Raw genomic sequence first — 15,883 nt, 5'->3', positions numbered from 1 at the left:
AAAATTGGTTTCATCAAATTTTATGATGAAACCAAAAATTGGTTTCGTCAAATTCTATGAGGTTTCATCAAATTTTATGATGAAACCAATTTTTGGTTTCATCAAAATTTTGTTTTTTGGGGTTTTTGTGTTACTTTTGTTTTGGCGGATATTTTGTGGATGGATAGTGACACCTTTGGGGTTATAACTCGCGGACCGTCAATTTTATTCAAACAACTGGGGTTAAAACTTAAAAGGGACCCTAGCGTCTTTAGTGGTGACTAATAGGATAAAATAGGGTCATCCAAAACTAAAATAAAGCACCCCTTATCTCAATGTTTTCGAAATGTCTAAAATGTCCTCAATAATCGGTAGACAATACTACAATCGGTAGTTTATATTGATGTATGTTGGTTTGTGTTACGAAAATTATAATCGGTAGTCAAAATGGTAATCTCGTGATGTTGATTTTCTACCGATTGTGGTAGTAGCCCCAAATTCAAATTTTTCAAAAACCAATGGAATTTTGTATTTCTCTATTTGCACAATCGGTAGTCTCGTGATGTTTATTATCTACCGATTATACAATCGGTAGTCTCGTGATGCTCTTTATCTACCGATTGTGATAGTAGCCCGAAATTCAAATTTTCGAAAACCAATGGAATTTTGAATTTTTCTATTTGCTCAATCGGTAGTTTCCTGATGTTTATTATCTACCGATTGTATAATCGATAGTCTCGTGATGTTCTGTATCTACCGATTGTGGTAGTAGCCCCAAATTCAAAATTTTCAAAAACCAATGGAATTTTGAATTTCTCTATTTGCTGAATCGGTAGTTTCGTGATGTTTATTATCTACTGATTGTACAATCGGTAGTTTCGTGATGTTCATTATCTACCGATTATGGTAGTAGCCCCAAATTCAAATTTTTCAATAACCAATAGAATTCTGAATTTCTCTGTTTATTCAAATTTTTCAAAAACCAATGGAATTTCGTGATGTTTATTATCTACCGACTGTACAATCGGTAGTCTCATGATGTTCTTTATCTACTGATTGTGGTACTAGCCCCAAATTCAAATTTTTCAGAGACCAATGGAATTTTGATTTTCTCTATTTTCACAATTAGTAGTTTCCTGACGTTTATTATCTACCGATTTTAATCCGTAGTCTCGTGATGTTATTTATCTACCGATTGTGGTAGTAGCCCCAAATTTAATTATTTCAAAACAAAGCACAATCGGTTGATAATACCAATACTAAACTACCGACTATGAAGGGACATATAAGTATTTTCCAACCTTTTCTGTCTTATTAATGGCCCCTAATTCTTTCGGGGTCGCCCCTAAAGACGTCAGGAAAAGGACACTCAAAAAACAAAACAAAAACAAGAAAAGAAAAAATTAAACTACAAAACTACCCTCAGGTACAAATTACCTTCCTAATCCCCCCGTCAGATTAAGCGAATTCAGGCTAAAATTCTTCAACCCTCATGTCCACCCATTTAATAATGTGAAAAAAAAAACGGGTTAGTCCAAAAACACGTTAGAAAGTACGGATTAGTTCATCCCGAGTCTACTAGGTATAATTTAGTCCAAAAATTATTTAAAATAAGAAAAATACACATATAACAATTCTGATTTACAGTTTAGTCCAAGTATTTATAGTTTAGTCCAAAGTGACTCATGATGGTGTCATCAATTTTGAATAATATAAATATGATTAAAAAATAATTTATCTTTCGAACCGTTTGTCCAAATTTCGCAAACTTTATATACTCGGAAAGCTCTTTCGGAGATATACAAAAAGAGTACCCATATAACTATATAATTTTTACTTTTTAAAAATCGTAGTTTACACTAGTGTACAAACATGTATACATGTACTGTGATAGGATTTAAATGTTTGTTTAGTTGAGTGGCCAATTAATTGGACTTACATCCATATCCATAGCTATTTAGGGTTTGTCATCCAACGATAACCCTGAAAACGAGTAGCATAATATGGTCAGGGATTGTAGTGATACTCTCTTGCGACCGTATTTAGAGTTTGACCTTTGTGCGAATTGTCATGCGCAATGTATGATAATTGCATTGATTAGCCTATTTCTGAAACTTAATGCTCCTAGGAATTGAACTTGATTAGTACAAGGCGTTAGGTTATTCATTAGGTAGAACTCACATTCACAGCTCTAACGTGTTTGTTGATGAACTTATGAAATTGACGGAGTAACTTGCTATCTTGATACTCTATGGATTTTGATAATACGAGATTAAATATGAATTTTGTTTATTCATTCAAATACTTGTTTACAATTTAAGATGAAACCCTTATCCAATATTTCACATCATTGATTTGTTTATTTTTCTTTATTTGTTTTCAGTTTTACATTAGTTTCATAAAAATCAGAAAATCCCCAATTGTTTTAGATAGGAAATCGAAACAACTTAACAACCCAAGACCTCTATGTGGGAACGATCCTTTCTTTCCCTTCATATATATAATATATTTTGAGTCGTGAGAAAGTAATTTATTTTTGACGCATACGACAGCGATCATTCAACCAATTCTTGGGTTTGTGACCTGTAATACACCTCAGATAGCCTTCTAGACATGCATTCACTCTCTCAGTTTGGAAATATGACTGAGGATGGTAAGCAATACTCCTATGAAGATGTGTACCCAAAGTCTAAATAATTCTTACCAAAAGATGTTGGTGAAAACCTTATCTCGGTCAGAGACAATGGAAACTGGTAAGCCATGCAGTTTGAAATGTTACTCAAGAACTCTTGAGCGTTGTAATTGTTGTGAAAGGATGAGTGAGTCCTACAAAGTTACTATATTTGGTAAACATGTCCATCACTACCGTAATGATATCCTTGTTGTTGGATTTAGGAATGCCTTTAATGAAATCCATGTTGATGTGTTGCCAAGCTTGATCTGGTATTGGAAGAGGTTGTAGCAGACCATGATAATAAGTATGCTCCACTTTCTTTCTTTGATAAGTATCACACTAACTGACTAAGATTAAGTTGTCTTGCATCAAACCCCTCTAATAAAAATAACTTTTTGTTCTTATATAGCTACCACGGATTCCTGAATGACCATCAATGACATAAAATGGATGGAATGGAAGGTGTGCTGCCTTAAGTTAGTAGCATTACCTACATAAATTCTTCTTTTATACCTGAGAATGCCTTCACTGTAACTGTTAGAGCAATGCTCGGTTCAACCCAGGAGTTTTTTTTTATCTCAAGCTTGTTGTCAATGTTATATGATCAAAACTATTTCTTGATTTCTAGTCTACTAAATCAAGTCACGGACTAGGTTAGAATTTGGTTGTAGAGTATCAGATATCACCCTTGAAAACTGAAGATCGATGAATACATTTGAAGAAATTTTGTATCAGGTATGTGAAGATTAAACCATTATTATTTTACTCACTATCTTATCATTCTATCTATTCAGACTATGTCGTATGACTTCTATTAGATCTACAAAGAGGAAATTCCGAGTCAAGCTTGTCTTGTTAAAATTCTCGAAATATGATTCTAACACAGATGTTCAAAGGTCCTTAACAATATTAATTCAAGACAATTTATTGTTTGAGAATTAATTTGTGGATCATTATTGAAAATCGTCCATAGAAGTGATTTTATCATTTGCGAATGTTTCAAACATCACAAGAGAGAAATTTATGAACTTATGATATTTCTGCTCAGGGTAGGTTAGCAAACCCGCTTGCGAACCATATATATATATATATATGATTTTTATAAATACAGGGAAGGTTGGTGAACCATTTCGCAAACTGCAAGTTCAGTTGGGAATAATTCATGAACCATAATGATCTGAATTTTCGGTGTCGGTGTAAAAGGCTTAAGGTTGGCGAACCCAGTTTACGAACTGTGTCCATCTGAGTTCACAAGCCAAGCACAGTTGGCGAACCCAGTTCGCGAACAACATTCATCTGAGTTCTCGAGCAGAGTAGGGTTGGCGAACCCAGTTCACGAACCGTAGCACCCTGACTCGTGAACTAGTCTTACGGTTCACGAACCGTTTCACCAACTGTCCCAGTATAATTTAGCGGATGCTCAAATACTTATTTTTAAATATACTTAGTATTGTTATGACTCTCTTAAACACTTTTAAGACATCATTAGTCACTTAAACACTTATATATGTGAATCATATTTAAATTCTTAAGTGTTTTATGAACATCAAATTGTTTATTGTTTACATGACATATTTGCCAAATCGAACAGTCACTATTCACGGTTCTGTAACCGGACCATAGTGTATATTATTTTATTGTATTTTCAAGACCTAAAGTGTTTGCTTGATTCCCAAGTTATCTTAGCTTGAATTCTAAGCAACCCTCAGTCTTGAAAACCTATAAATAGAGATGCTCTTTCAACTGGGAAAATTAATTGTTGACACCTCGTGTCCTAGTTGATAGATAGATCCGTCTTCTGTGAACCTAGGTTTCCTCTGAGAAACATAATTAGGTTTACGACTAAAAGACTTCGCTTTGGGGATTCGTGAATCCAGGTCCGACTATCTTTACCTTGATAGTTCGTGTATCCTGATCTTGCTTTTCTGTTATCGATATTTTCGTAATCTCTTTCAGGCAATATAGATAGAAATTGCAAAGTTATCTTTGTCTTAAATTTTGTGATTCCTCAAGATAGATATCTGAAAATTGATCTTAAGTGATCTATTGAAGATTGTTCTTGATAAGTGGTAAAAGATCCAGGCATCTCATCTAAGTGAGTGAAAGCATTCTGGATTGTCAGGTTTGCTAGCTTTGTGTATTCCAAGCCTTGATATTTGATCCGAAGGGAAATAAAATAGGCTTATCTATGAGAGGCAGATTGGTGTCAAAATTCTTCAATAAGGTTGAAGAAACTTTTAAGCTGTAAAAGACGCCAACTAAGGGAATCAAGTGCGTAGAGCTTTACGAGGTTCAAGAGACATAAGGAGTGCGGTTGTAACTGAATTGCTTGGAGTGTTGATTCCGTCACATATACACTCCAGTCCGAATTCTGATAGTAGGCTAGTGTCTTTAGTTGGTTAGTACAGCCCGTTGTTCAAATCTGGACGAGGTCTCGGGGTTTTTCTGCAGTTGTGGTTTCCTCATTAACAAAACTTCTGATGTCTTGTGTTTTTCCTTTTGCGCATTATATTGTTTATCTTTATAATTGGATTACGCAATTTGTACGTATTCAATCTTAGTAGATATGTCCATCTAATTGTAATCGTTTACGAGACTTTTTTCTTGTTGAATTCGTATCTTAAAAGATAGATAACAAGTTTAATTACTTGGCAGTATTCGATTGGATTATTTGGATATAACTAGATTGATTTTGGAGATCGTCCAAGTACTCTTCTTAACAATCAGGTTCACAAACTCATTCTCTTATACATACTGATTGAGAAGAGGTGGAGATATAAACTCTATATAAAATATTATTAAGGATCATTAAGTTGGTCTACTTACAATTAGATAAGGTTTTGTCCATACAGGTTTCCGAACGAAAAATTTGGTAGCGTACTTGGTATCCCTGCATTTTCAGTAAATATAATAGGGAACTGCATAAACATTAACCAATAGTTACGGAATGGGATGAAATGCCACGACATCATTTGCATAGCTTTTTATGGTGTCATGAGTCTATGTGGGAGTGGACATGGCAATGCAACTGCAGGTGGAAGTACAATTATCAACATGGAGTCTAGAGAGTGCATCTGCAACTTTATTTTCTAGACCCTTCTTGTAATTAACTAGAAATTAACCTGTACCGTAACGGCACGGCATGAGATGGAATAATTTTTGGCCAAACAGATTTAAATAAATACTACAAACTATAATAAGACTTATTTTGATCCATGAGAACTTGTTTAGATATTTGTCGTCCAGAGAATTATAACTTCGCTTACACTTATAATTGATTAAAATAATAATTTCTGATAAAAACGCCTGGTGCATTGTTTTAATTTGCATAAAATATCTTTAGTTGATCCTCAGAGATTACACTTACAATCTTTATTCGATCTCAAAGATTGGTGGTCAGTGATACAGTTGTGTTGTATTCAGAATATTATGCTGAAACTTCTCAAAATATTGTGATGAAACTTCATCGATATTTGCAACCATTTCTGGATGAAATATAACACCACTATGCAAGTTTTTCATATTCGATATTTCCAATACCAAATCAGGAGTTGAGGAGCTGGAGGTGAATCATGATAATAAAGAAAGACTTGGTGACAGTGATAGGTCAGTAATTGAAGGTTTAAATGACGATGCTCAATCGTGTTGTTATGGAAGAAAATACAATCAAGATCAAGAAGATAAAAATAAATAAATTTAGCAGATGCAGAGGAAAAAAAAAATCATCCTAAAAGACAGGGAGGCTTATGAAAAGATTAGGGTTTCAGTGTCAGCTTTGAAAATGAATGTTATTCAAAGCTAGATTGTTTTCCGACTTGCAAGGCTGCAAAGATGCAAACTTGCGAGTTTACATGTCCTAGCTAGGCCAATTCTAAACGTTAAATTAACATTTCTTTTTTCTCTAAAATTAAAACTAGGCTACGATTGAAGTGAAAATTTTTGGTGATTCGTTATTTGGATAGATCTAATTTGTATATTTATTTTTATTTTTCGCTTATTTCCAAGAAAAACAAAATGAGTCAAATAAAAATGATTTTTTTGTTTTTTTTAACATAATGTTCTTTGTTCTTCGCAGGTTGATGAAGGACAATTAATTTATTTCAAGGCAGATATAAGGGTTTTACATGTTGTAACCGCAAATATTTTAATATTATTTGTTCTTTGTAGGTTGATGAAGGTGGGTAATTCGTTCTAAAAAAAATATGAGCCAATTTTTTTTTTTTTTTGAATTAAAAATATGAGTTTATATGGTTGTAGCATTTAATTGGTAAGGATTTTTTGGTGGAACATTACTTTTTTTAATTGGTGAGGAACTAATTACAGTAGAACCTCCATATAAGAATACTCTATAAAGGAATAAACTCCATATAAGAATAAAAAGATTTGGTCCCAACTTGGCTTAATCAGTGTAAAAATTACCTCTATATAAGAATATTTTTATGCGGTCCCAAGAGTATTCTTATATAGAGGTTTTACTGTACAAGGATTATCAATGCATATATCCATAATTGAAGGAGGTTACATATCTAATTTAAAAATAACTCGCGCCGTAATGACACTGCTTTAGACTGGGTTTGGTAATGCTTTTATTTTTCCAAAAGCACTTTCAAAACCTATATATGTCAATAATTTTTGGAATTGGTGTTTGGTAAAAAAAATCAAAGTGCTTTTTACCCAAAGCACTTCCCAAATTCCTCAATTTTCAAAAGCTGGGGAGGAGGAGCTTTTAAAAGCTACAAAAGCATAAGCTTTGGTCCCACCTAAATTTAGAATGCGAAATTGGGGGATAAAAAAAGTAATTGGGGGATATTGATTACTTCCCCCAACCCATGGTGTGTGCTAAGGGGTGATTTTTTGGTATGAAAATACTAAAATACCCTTTCATTAATTAAAAACCATTATGAAAAGTCCATTATACCCTTTATCCTAAAACGTTTAAATCAAATAACCAAAACATATCCCCCATTCTCTCAATTCACTACAGGCACTCTTAGGATTAGGTTTTGAAAAAAAAAATCATCGTTCTTCATCGATTCTTCGTCGATTCAAAAATTTCTTCGTCGATTAACCTACCCGAATCATAAACAATGCCTCCACGAAAGAAAAAAAATGCCCAATCGAACTCAAAATCGATTGCTCAACAAAAACAGGAACAAAGAATTGCTAAGATTGCTCAAGAGCAAGAAGAAGAAGATTCGGAGAATCAACCTCTCACAACCATGGCTTCTGTGAGAAGGTAAGTGATTTTAAACTACTTTATGAGTGTTTAAATCGATTTATAGCAATGGGTTTAGGTTAGAATCGCGAACCCTAACTGAAACAGTTGAGTTTCAGTGAGTACCCGCACTGAAATATGTATGAATACAGTGCCGGTTTTGTGTTCCGGCATTTAATCTTGGATGAATGCAATGCCGTTTCCAACCCCAGATTCACCTGAAACTGGATTTTTCCTATCGGCATAGAATTTGGGTCGAAGTTTATGCCGGTTTTTAGTACCGGCAGTCTTTAATAATAATTCGTGTATGCCGGTAGTGGACTTAAAACATACATGAGAGTTTATGAATTTGTCACCAGTACCGACATAGATTTTGGGTTGCATTATATGCCGGTTTTGGGTACCGGCATTCTTTTGTAATAATTCGAGCATGCCGGTAGTGGACTTAAAACATACAGGAAAACTTAAGAATTTGTCACCTATACCGGCACAGATTTTAGGTTGATTTTTTTGCCGGTATAAAGTTACGGCATGGAATTGATTTATTTCGAGACTGCCGGTAGTAGTCTTTTGATATCCAGGAGAATTACATATGACTACCGGCATTCTCGATAGTCAATGTTCACTGCCGGAACATTTAACCGGCGTGGTTAGTTTAAGTAAGTCAATGCCGGTACAAAAACTGAAAGTGAGTTGTCTCACATTCATTTCGTGTGCTTATGATATAGGTCAAAAGCCAAGGAAGCTAGCAAAAGAAAAACTAAAGACGCGGTATCTAAGAGAAGAAGTAAGGACGGTCTTGATACTCCTCAATCTCTCCCTCCTCGAGGGAAAGATGAAGGTCGTAAAAAGAGTTTGGGGGCTGAGACAAGAGGGATAATTTGGGAGAGTGGTGGTGACCGTAGTCGAGTTGTAATCCATGAGCACGATGATCAAGATGAGCAAGATGAAGAGGAAAGTGAGGATGAAGATAACGTGGTTCCTCCAAGTCAATTAGCAAGCCAAAGCGAAGTTGGTGGGCCAAGTCAACAACCAACACAAGGCAATGGCAAGAAGGGAAAACGCAAAGCGAAAGTTAAAGGTTCCCACATTCCTCATATTAATGACATGATACCTGACCTTGAACGTGGTAGAATTTGGGGTGAAGCTCCGGAACCGAAAACACTATTTGGATACAAGCACTCGTGGGTTCGTACTATCTATCAAACCTATGTAAGCATTTTTTATCTTGTGCATATGTATTGTTGTGTATTTATGTAAAATATCTTAATTGTATTGTCTCCTAATTGTAGGATCATAAGAAGGTTGTGCGTGTTTGCCGAAACCAAGCGGCGGATTGTTGGAAATTTTCCGAGGAATGTGAAGAGGTCCAACAAATAGTAATGGATTCTGGTCTATATGCTTTGGTTGAAAATTATGTGAAGCCTGATTCCGTGACTGTCAATTGCTTCGTCGAAAGGTATCATGGTGAAACTGATACCATACACTTCCCTTTTGGGTAGATGACCTTCATCCTTGAAGATGCTCAAAACGTTCTAGGCTTGAGTGTTATCGGCAAATCAATTGCAGAAGGAGTTGAGTCTCTGGACCTAGAATGGTCGAAGTTGCACGCTCTGACTAACCAGCTGTTTGGTTGGGACTACAAAACTTCTGTGGAGAGCTTTTATGAATCCATGTCTGGTAAGACAAAGACAATCAAGTTATACGCTGCTTAAGAAGAAGTTTGAAAACACAAAGCAAAGAAGTTTGGAGGATGGATGGGACCCTAAAAAATTCGTTATACTGCCGCTGTATACCTGTTATACATCTTGGGAACTAGGGTATTCCCTTACACTAATGGCAACAGGGTTAGTGTGAACTACCTTCAGTACTTGGATCTGTTGGAAGATGTCTATGGATATTCTTGGGGCACCGCGGTAATGACACATTTGATGACGGAGACGAGAAGGGCCTCTAAGGATAAAACCAACCAATTTGTCGGGAATTTCACTCTATTGCAGGTAATTTTGTTTTTAAACTTATGTTATTATGTATATTGTTCACATGTACCCTTATCGTGAACTTAGAAACAAAACTTATTGCTTCACCTTGGAATAGGTGTGGGCTTATGAACACTTCCCAACCTTGTTCAAGGACTGGACCTCCTTGAAGATCAAAGACCTTCCCGAACCCGATACGCCTATAACTAAGAGATACGAGTTCAACAATACTCCGAAGCCCGGTAACATGGGTCGACTGATCGATATGAGAATGGCTTTGGACGCGATGAGTACCAAAGATGTTGTGTTCGACCCTTACAAGGAGGTTATAGCAAGTTTTGAGGTTTGGTAACGTTGCATTCTACCATGGGCCGTTGTTCCACCCAAAAGGATACGTTATGGCCAATCCTACACGTGTGATGCGCCAACTTGGATATAAGCAATTATCACATATCAAGACGGACTCTTTTCAATGTTTTTTTCTTGACTTTCTCGGTGCTTTTCAACTCCTAATCGGTTGCATGTAGAGTATAATCCAAAACCGGATCCAAAAGATTGGAGGGATAGGGAACCACGTCGTTTGGTAGATATTAGTCAGTGGGATAAGTGGGAGCTTGCGGAAAACGATGATGAGGTTGATGCTGACTACATGGAAGATTACCTGCAATCGTCACATCCTTTTGTCATCCGCCCGGATGACGTCCAAGTTCCACCCAGGAAACACCCTCCCGTTCCAACTCCCGTACATGCACCACCTACGATCGCCCAACTTAATAAGACCGTTGGATTTCTAGTAAGTATTGTTAATTACTTAGTCGTTTAATGTAAACATAATCTTATATTAGCATATATATACTAATTATGTGTTGTATGTATGAAACTAGCGGTGTCGGCTTGGCAAGTTGAGGAAGCAGTTATGTTGCAAGTACGATGAAGGAGAGGGGCTATCCAATGAAGAAGTGAAGGACGTCGTGGAGAAGCTTGATAAAATTGAAGAAACCGACCCTAGTGCAAGAGATTTGTTCGGGGAAATTAAGAAGAAACTGGCACAAAAGAAGCAAAAGACCAAGTGATTAACTATTTAGTTGTGTTTCTTTTTCTGGATGGTGGTTGTTACATCTTGAACAATTCCGAATTTGTTTTCGTTTGCACCTCATGGTTAACTCTTTAGTTGTTTGGCTTGCTTTTAGTTTATGTTACCTGGATAAGAACATTTAAGCAGAATCCAGTTGTTTGGTTTATGTTGAACATGTTTAGATTTCTAGTGATTGCTTTATGTTGAACATGTTTAGATTTCTAGTGAAATGTTATTTTGCAAGATTTATTTACGACTGCTGCCAAGCCTTTAAACCCCTAGGTGGCCCTAGTGGCCGAGTTATAGTCTCGGGAGGGCTTACAAGAGATATACCCACAAAACCTTTACTCCAGACCCTAGCTATCTACTCAGAACCTTGGAAGGCACTAAAGAATCTCCTTGGTTGGCATACTTATTGACTACACGAGGAAGTACCCTGATGCGAAATTCCAATTGTTGTACACGAGTTTGCACTCAAGCATACTAAAATTCATATAAAGTGACAGAGCTCTACTCAGATAGTCGCACTATGGTCATCAATATCCGGAGTCAAAACTAATCACATGGATAGATCAAGAAGATGGAATTAGAGAAAAACATAGATGGTTTTGATGTTTACTAAGTGAACGGTGTTTCTCATATCTGTCTGAAGGCGTCCGCTAAAATGAACCTATCCTAATGGACTGAGATACTAGTCTGACTAATATCAACACAACTGGCATATACAAGGGAACCAGTGATTGATAATCCTAACTCTAGGTCAACACAGCTGGCATATACAAGGGTACCAGTGGTTGATTTTATTGAATTTATTCCGGTTGGTCAAATGGTCTGGTCTCAGTTTTTTTTTTTTTTTTCAACTTTTTTTTTTTTTTGTATCTCAATCACTCTAATTCACCCTAGCATTGGTAACAACTTGAATCGTGAGCCCCACCTAATCACTTAGAGTAACATAGTTTAAAAACAAAATAAAATAAAAATAGAAGTGAAAAGGACTCAACGAGATATGGTGAAACTATCATGTTATTTCTAACACCTGAGCTCTGTGCTTTTATGAATAGACTCTTCTAGATGTTTCCATCTAATCAGATTGGTTCCTCAACTCCTACAACCAAAATGCTTCCATCCACTTAGGCTAGTTAGTGCTATCCTTAATAAACATAAATTTCTAGGCTCTGGAGTTTATTAATGCAACTAAAAAGTTTCTCCCATACCCCGAAACTTAAATCTAACACTGTCCTCAATGTTCTAAAGATGAAATTAAAAGCATGAACAAGGAGAAACTGTTACCATTGAAGCAAAAGAGTTAAGGAAAGATATTACCGTGTTGCATGAGATTGGGTTACCTCCCAAGAAATGCTAAGTTTAACGTCTTCAGCCAGACATAAGAAAGGATTAATCACCTCGTATCATAAAGTAATAGCCGAAATATCTGTGGGTCATCAAAACCAAATAGAGTTATCACAAGTAAAAGGAATCTGCAACATGCCAAGAAAATTAACAAATAAAGCGCACCCTTGTCTAGTTTCCTGTTTAATACAACTACATCTAGCTGTGGTTCAGGTTCAGGCTCTATGAAAGGGTCTAGATAAAATATTTTCATGCGCTGGAATTCCTCAAAGCTAAGGTCCGGTTCAGGTATTAGAGTTTGGAAAAACTCAAGTAATAACTTAGAAGCACATAATAATAACCTGAATAATTGTGGATCCTTAAAGTCAATCAGTTTTGACTCACACAGCTGACCACAATGAGAGTGGTGGTCTTCCTTAAACAAATGTGTCGACCCTAATCTCCTAAAGTAATTAGGTTTAGTCTCAAAACTTAATAATTGACACATATGAAACTTATACGTTCCCACAATTGGTCGAAAAGTATTTGGTGGGAAAACAAAGTCAATCTGGATATCATAACCTGGGTAAACCACATCAACCAGAGGATGGGTTTCTAACAACTGAACTTCCTTATGGACATCACTAGGTTCAGGAAAACGTGTATGAAGATAATCTTGTAAAATGGTTGAGGCACATATGTCAAGTCCCAAGTGAGGGACCTTTCTAATAGTTAAAGCAGATGGAGAATGATAATCACAACTTCCCTAATTTCAAGGTCATATGATTCCTGAAAATAGTCAATTGATTCTTCTAAGTCAGTTTCATCCTCACTCATCTTTACGAGTTCACTTTCTTTGTCTAAGACTAATGTTTCTAAATCGCTAGACTCTAAAACAATATTCTCATAAAAAACTCGTTCCTCTATACCATTATTAGCTTCGTAATCAAAAGGAAATACTACATCGTCTAAAACGGGGGTATCTCTAGTCAAATCCTCATCCTTTTGAATAGGTGAATAATTATTAAAATTATTTGGATTTGAACTAGAAACATTATCATTATTAAGCTCAACTGGAGTAACAAATTTCTGATCACTATGCCTACTTATTTCAAATTCTTCATCAACACTATCCTCATCATAATCATCATTATAATAACATGAAAATGGTTGAACCTCATCTAAACAAGTAGTGTTACCAATTTTATCCTCGTCATCTTGATTATGTGAATAACTATCCTCATTTTCAAAGGTACTATTGGAAACACTATATTAGAAATTAAGAGCACTTATGTTCTGGGCCTCTAACAAAATACTTTGAGTCGACTTACATGACTTCCTGATTGAATCTGGGAAAGAAAGTTCACTCGTTGCATTGCTTTCGTCTATAACTAAGTTATTCATTTCTGCTAACTTACGTGTCGACTCAGCTAACTTACGTGTTGACTCTAGTAGAGAGGAATTTTGCTCGTATGACCGGTTGGCGTGTGGATAGTAATTGGGCTCGCCATGGTATGGACCATAACCTTCAAAAGGCTGATGTTCCCAACCATTATTCACACTATGGTCAAACTAGTAACGTCCATTTTTAAACTCAGTCTGATATTCGTTGTATTGGCTATTGTAATACCAGTTCGACATTCTATTGCAGGGGTGTGAGTTGTCACACAAAATAAAACCCACTGACAGGGGATTCGTGGGTGGATAAAATCTTACCTCCCGTACCAGACGTGCGATGAACCGTTGAAGTCGACTCAGGCCACCGACTCCGATGTCAGTGTACGAACCCGAGGGGCCGAGACAGTATCGTAACTGTCGTCCTTCCCTGCAAACAGTTGATATTTAATTTTGACCCTTCCTTAGGGTTTAAAAATAATGTCCAAGAATGTCCAAAAAGTCCAAAAATAAAAATATCCAAAAAGGAAAAGAAAAATTACAAAAATAACACCCTATTTACAGTTTCTAAAAATAAAACAAAATAACTATATACAAAATATTCTTCTTCACTCCTTTCGGATTCCTATTTTCTTTCCTTCTTTGGCGATGCTTTCCTTTTATAACACTTTTTCTTCCCTTGTAGCTTCGCTCCAAATCTGAAAAGAATCGAAAAATACCAAAACGCGTAAAAAAGAACAAAAAATAATAAAAATAAAAAGAAACCTAAAACAAATCTAAATACAAGTCCGCGTCGGCGGCACCAAAAATTGATGTAGTTTTTTAAGTGGTAAATAAAGTTCGTTCAAAGACTTGTAAAGATTTGATTTCAGACTTAATACTAAAAAAATATATACAAAAGATGTCACAAATATCGAGAGGTACTGAGAGTCAAGATTCCACCAATTCTCATATTCATGTGGTTCAACTATCGATTCCAGACAATTATAGCTCATAACATAATAAATATTGACTCTTTATTCTTTGCCAAGGTAGATTTTATAAAAGATTGACTGTAAATCACAAGCATGACGTATCAAAAATACTAAGACCAAGCATACGCCATCAAACAAAATCACAATCAATTAAGAAAAATCATGAATCAATTTAAAATAGTGCAAAAGTCATAAAGGAATTAAATAGATTTACCACACGCGTAGAGAATGGCTTCCTCCGTCATCCCAGTATTGGGTTTTAGCTCATGATGGTGAAAACAATCTCAAAATAATAACTCATGGCTTAATAGGTGTTTTATTGAAGAAAATATAATAGACAATAATTCGCAACGCTGTATCACTGCTACAGACGTCACTGTTACAGTTGGGTGGCTGTTACAAATAAAAGATGACTGTTATGTATAAACCGTGATCTATTCTTCGTGTTCTTCTTCTTCTCCGGCTGTCTCGCCTGCAGCTTCCCTGCAACTCCACCTGCAGCTACCCTAACACCTCTGCTCGATCCCCAAAGTCTCGACTGTATCTTCTCTGCTCCGATGAATGACGCCTCTGCAACCTTCGTTCTTGCTTTGAAACTACCCCAAAGTATCTCCTAGGTCTCGATACCCTTCTGTGACCTCCCAGTCACCTTATTTATATCAAACAGCGGCCAAAATACTCGAGGTAACCTTCCCTTTCTTTTCTCTCACGTATCGAATTATTTTTCTTCCTTTATTCTCGGCCAAGGTCCGATAATAACTCTCTGCCGCGTCTTTTGACAGTTATAAAATTTCTAAATATAGAAGATACGAATCCATGAAGATTATGCCTTCTCCCATTACTCGTAACTACCAAAGATAAACCAAAACAATGCCGCGAACATTTCACTTTCCTGCCTCGTCGACAACTCTTATCTTCTCTCCATTCTAGCACGAGTAGCGAATCATGTTGTATTGTAACAACTAATACCAAATCCAACAGTTGAGAAAACCAACAAAACATCGACCAAATCTTTCCTTGTTTCCGTAAATAATTTTCCTCCCTGTTTTCTCGAAACCTGGTGATCCAGTCAATATTATTTGGATCTAACGCACATACATCCCCTGTATGGTCCACTCAAGTCCATCCCAATCGAGTTTGGCAATTGAATCTCCATAAAACTCGTATAACTTTGATTCTGCAATTTACGGAGATAAAAGCTTATTTTCCCCGCCATTTTCCCTTTTTGAATTTGAGAAGACAATGGAACCCCCTATCCAGCAC

This window comes from Papaver somniferum, chromosome 9 (assembly GCF_003573695.1).
Source record: "Papaver somniferum cultivar HN1 chromosome 9, ASM357369v1, whole genome shotgun sequence".
Taxonomy (NCBI): domain Eukaryota; kingdom Viridiplantae; phylum Streptophyta; class Magnoliopsida; order Ranunculales; family Papaveraceae; genus Papaver; species Papaver somniferum.
This window is presented reverse-complemented; position numbering follows the sequence as displayed.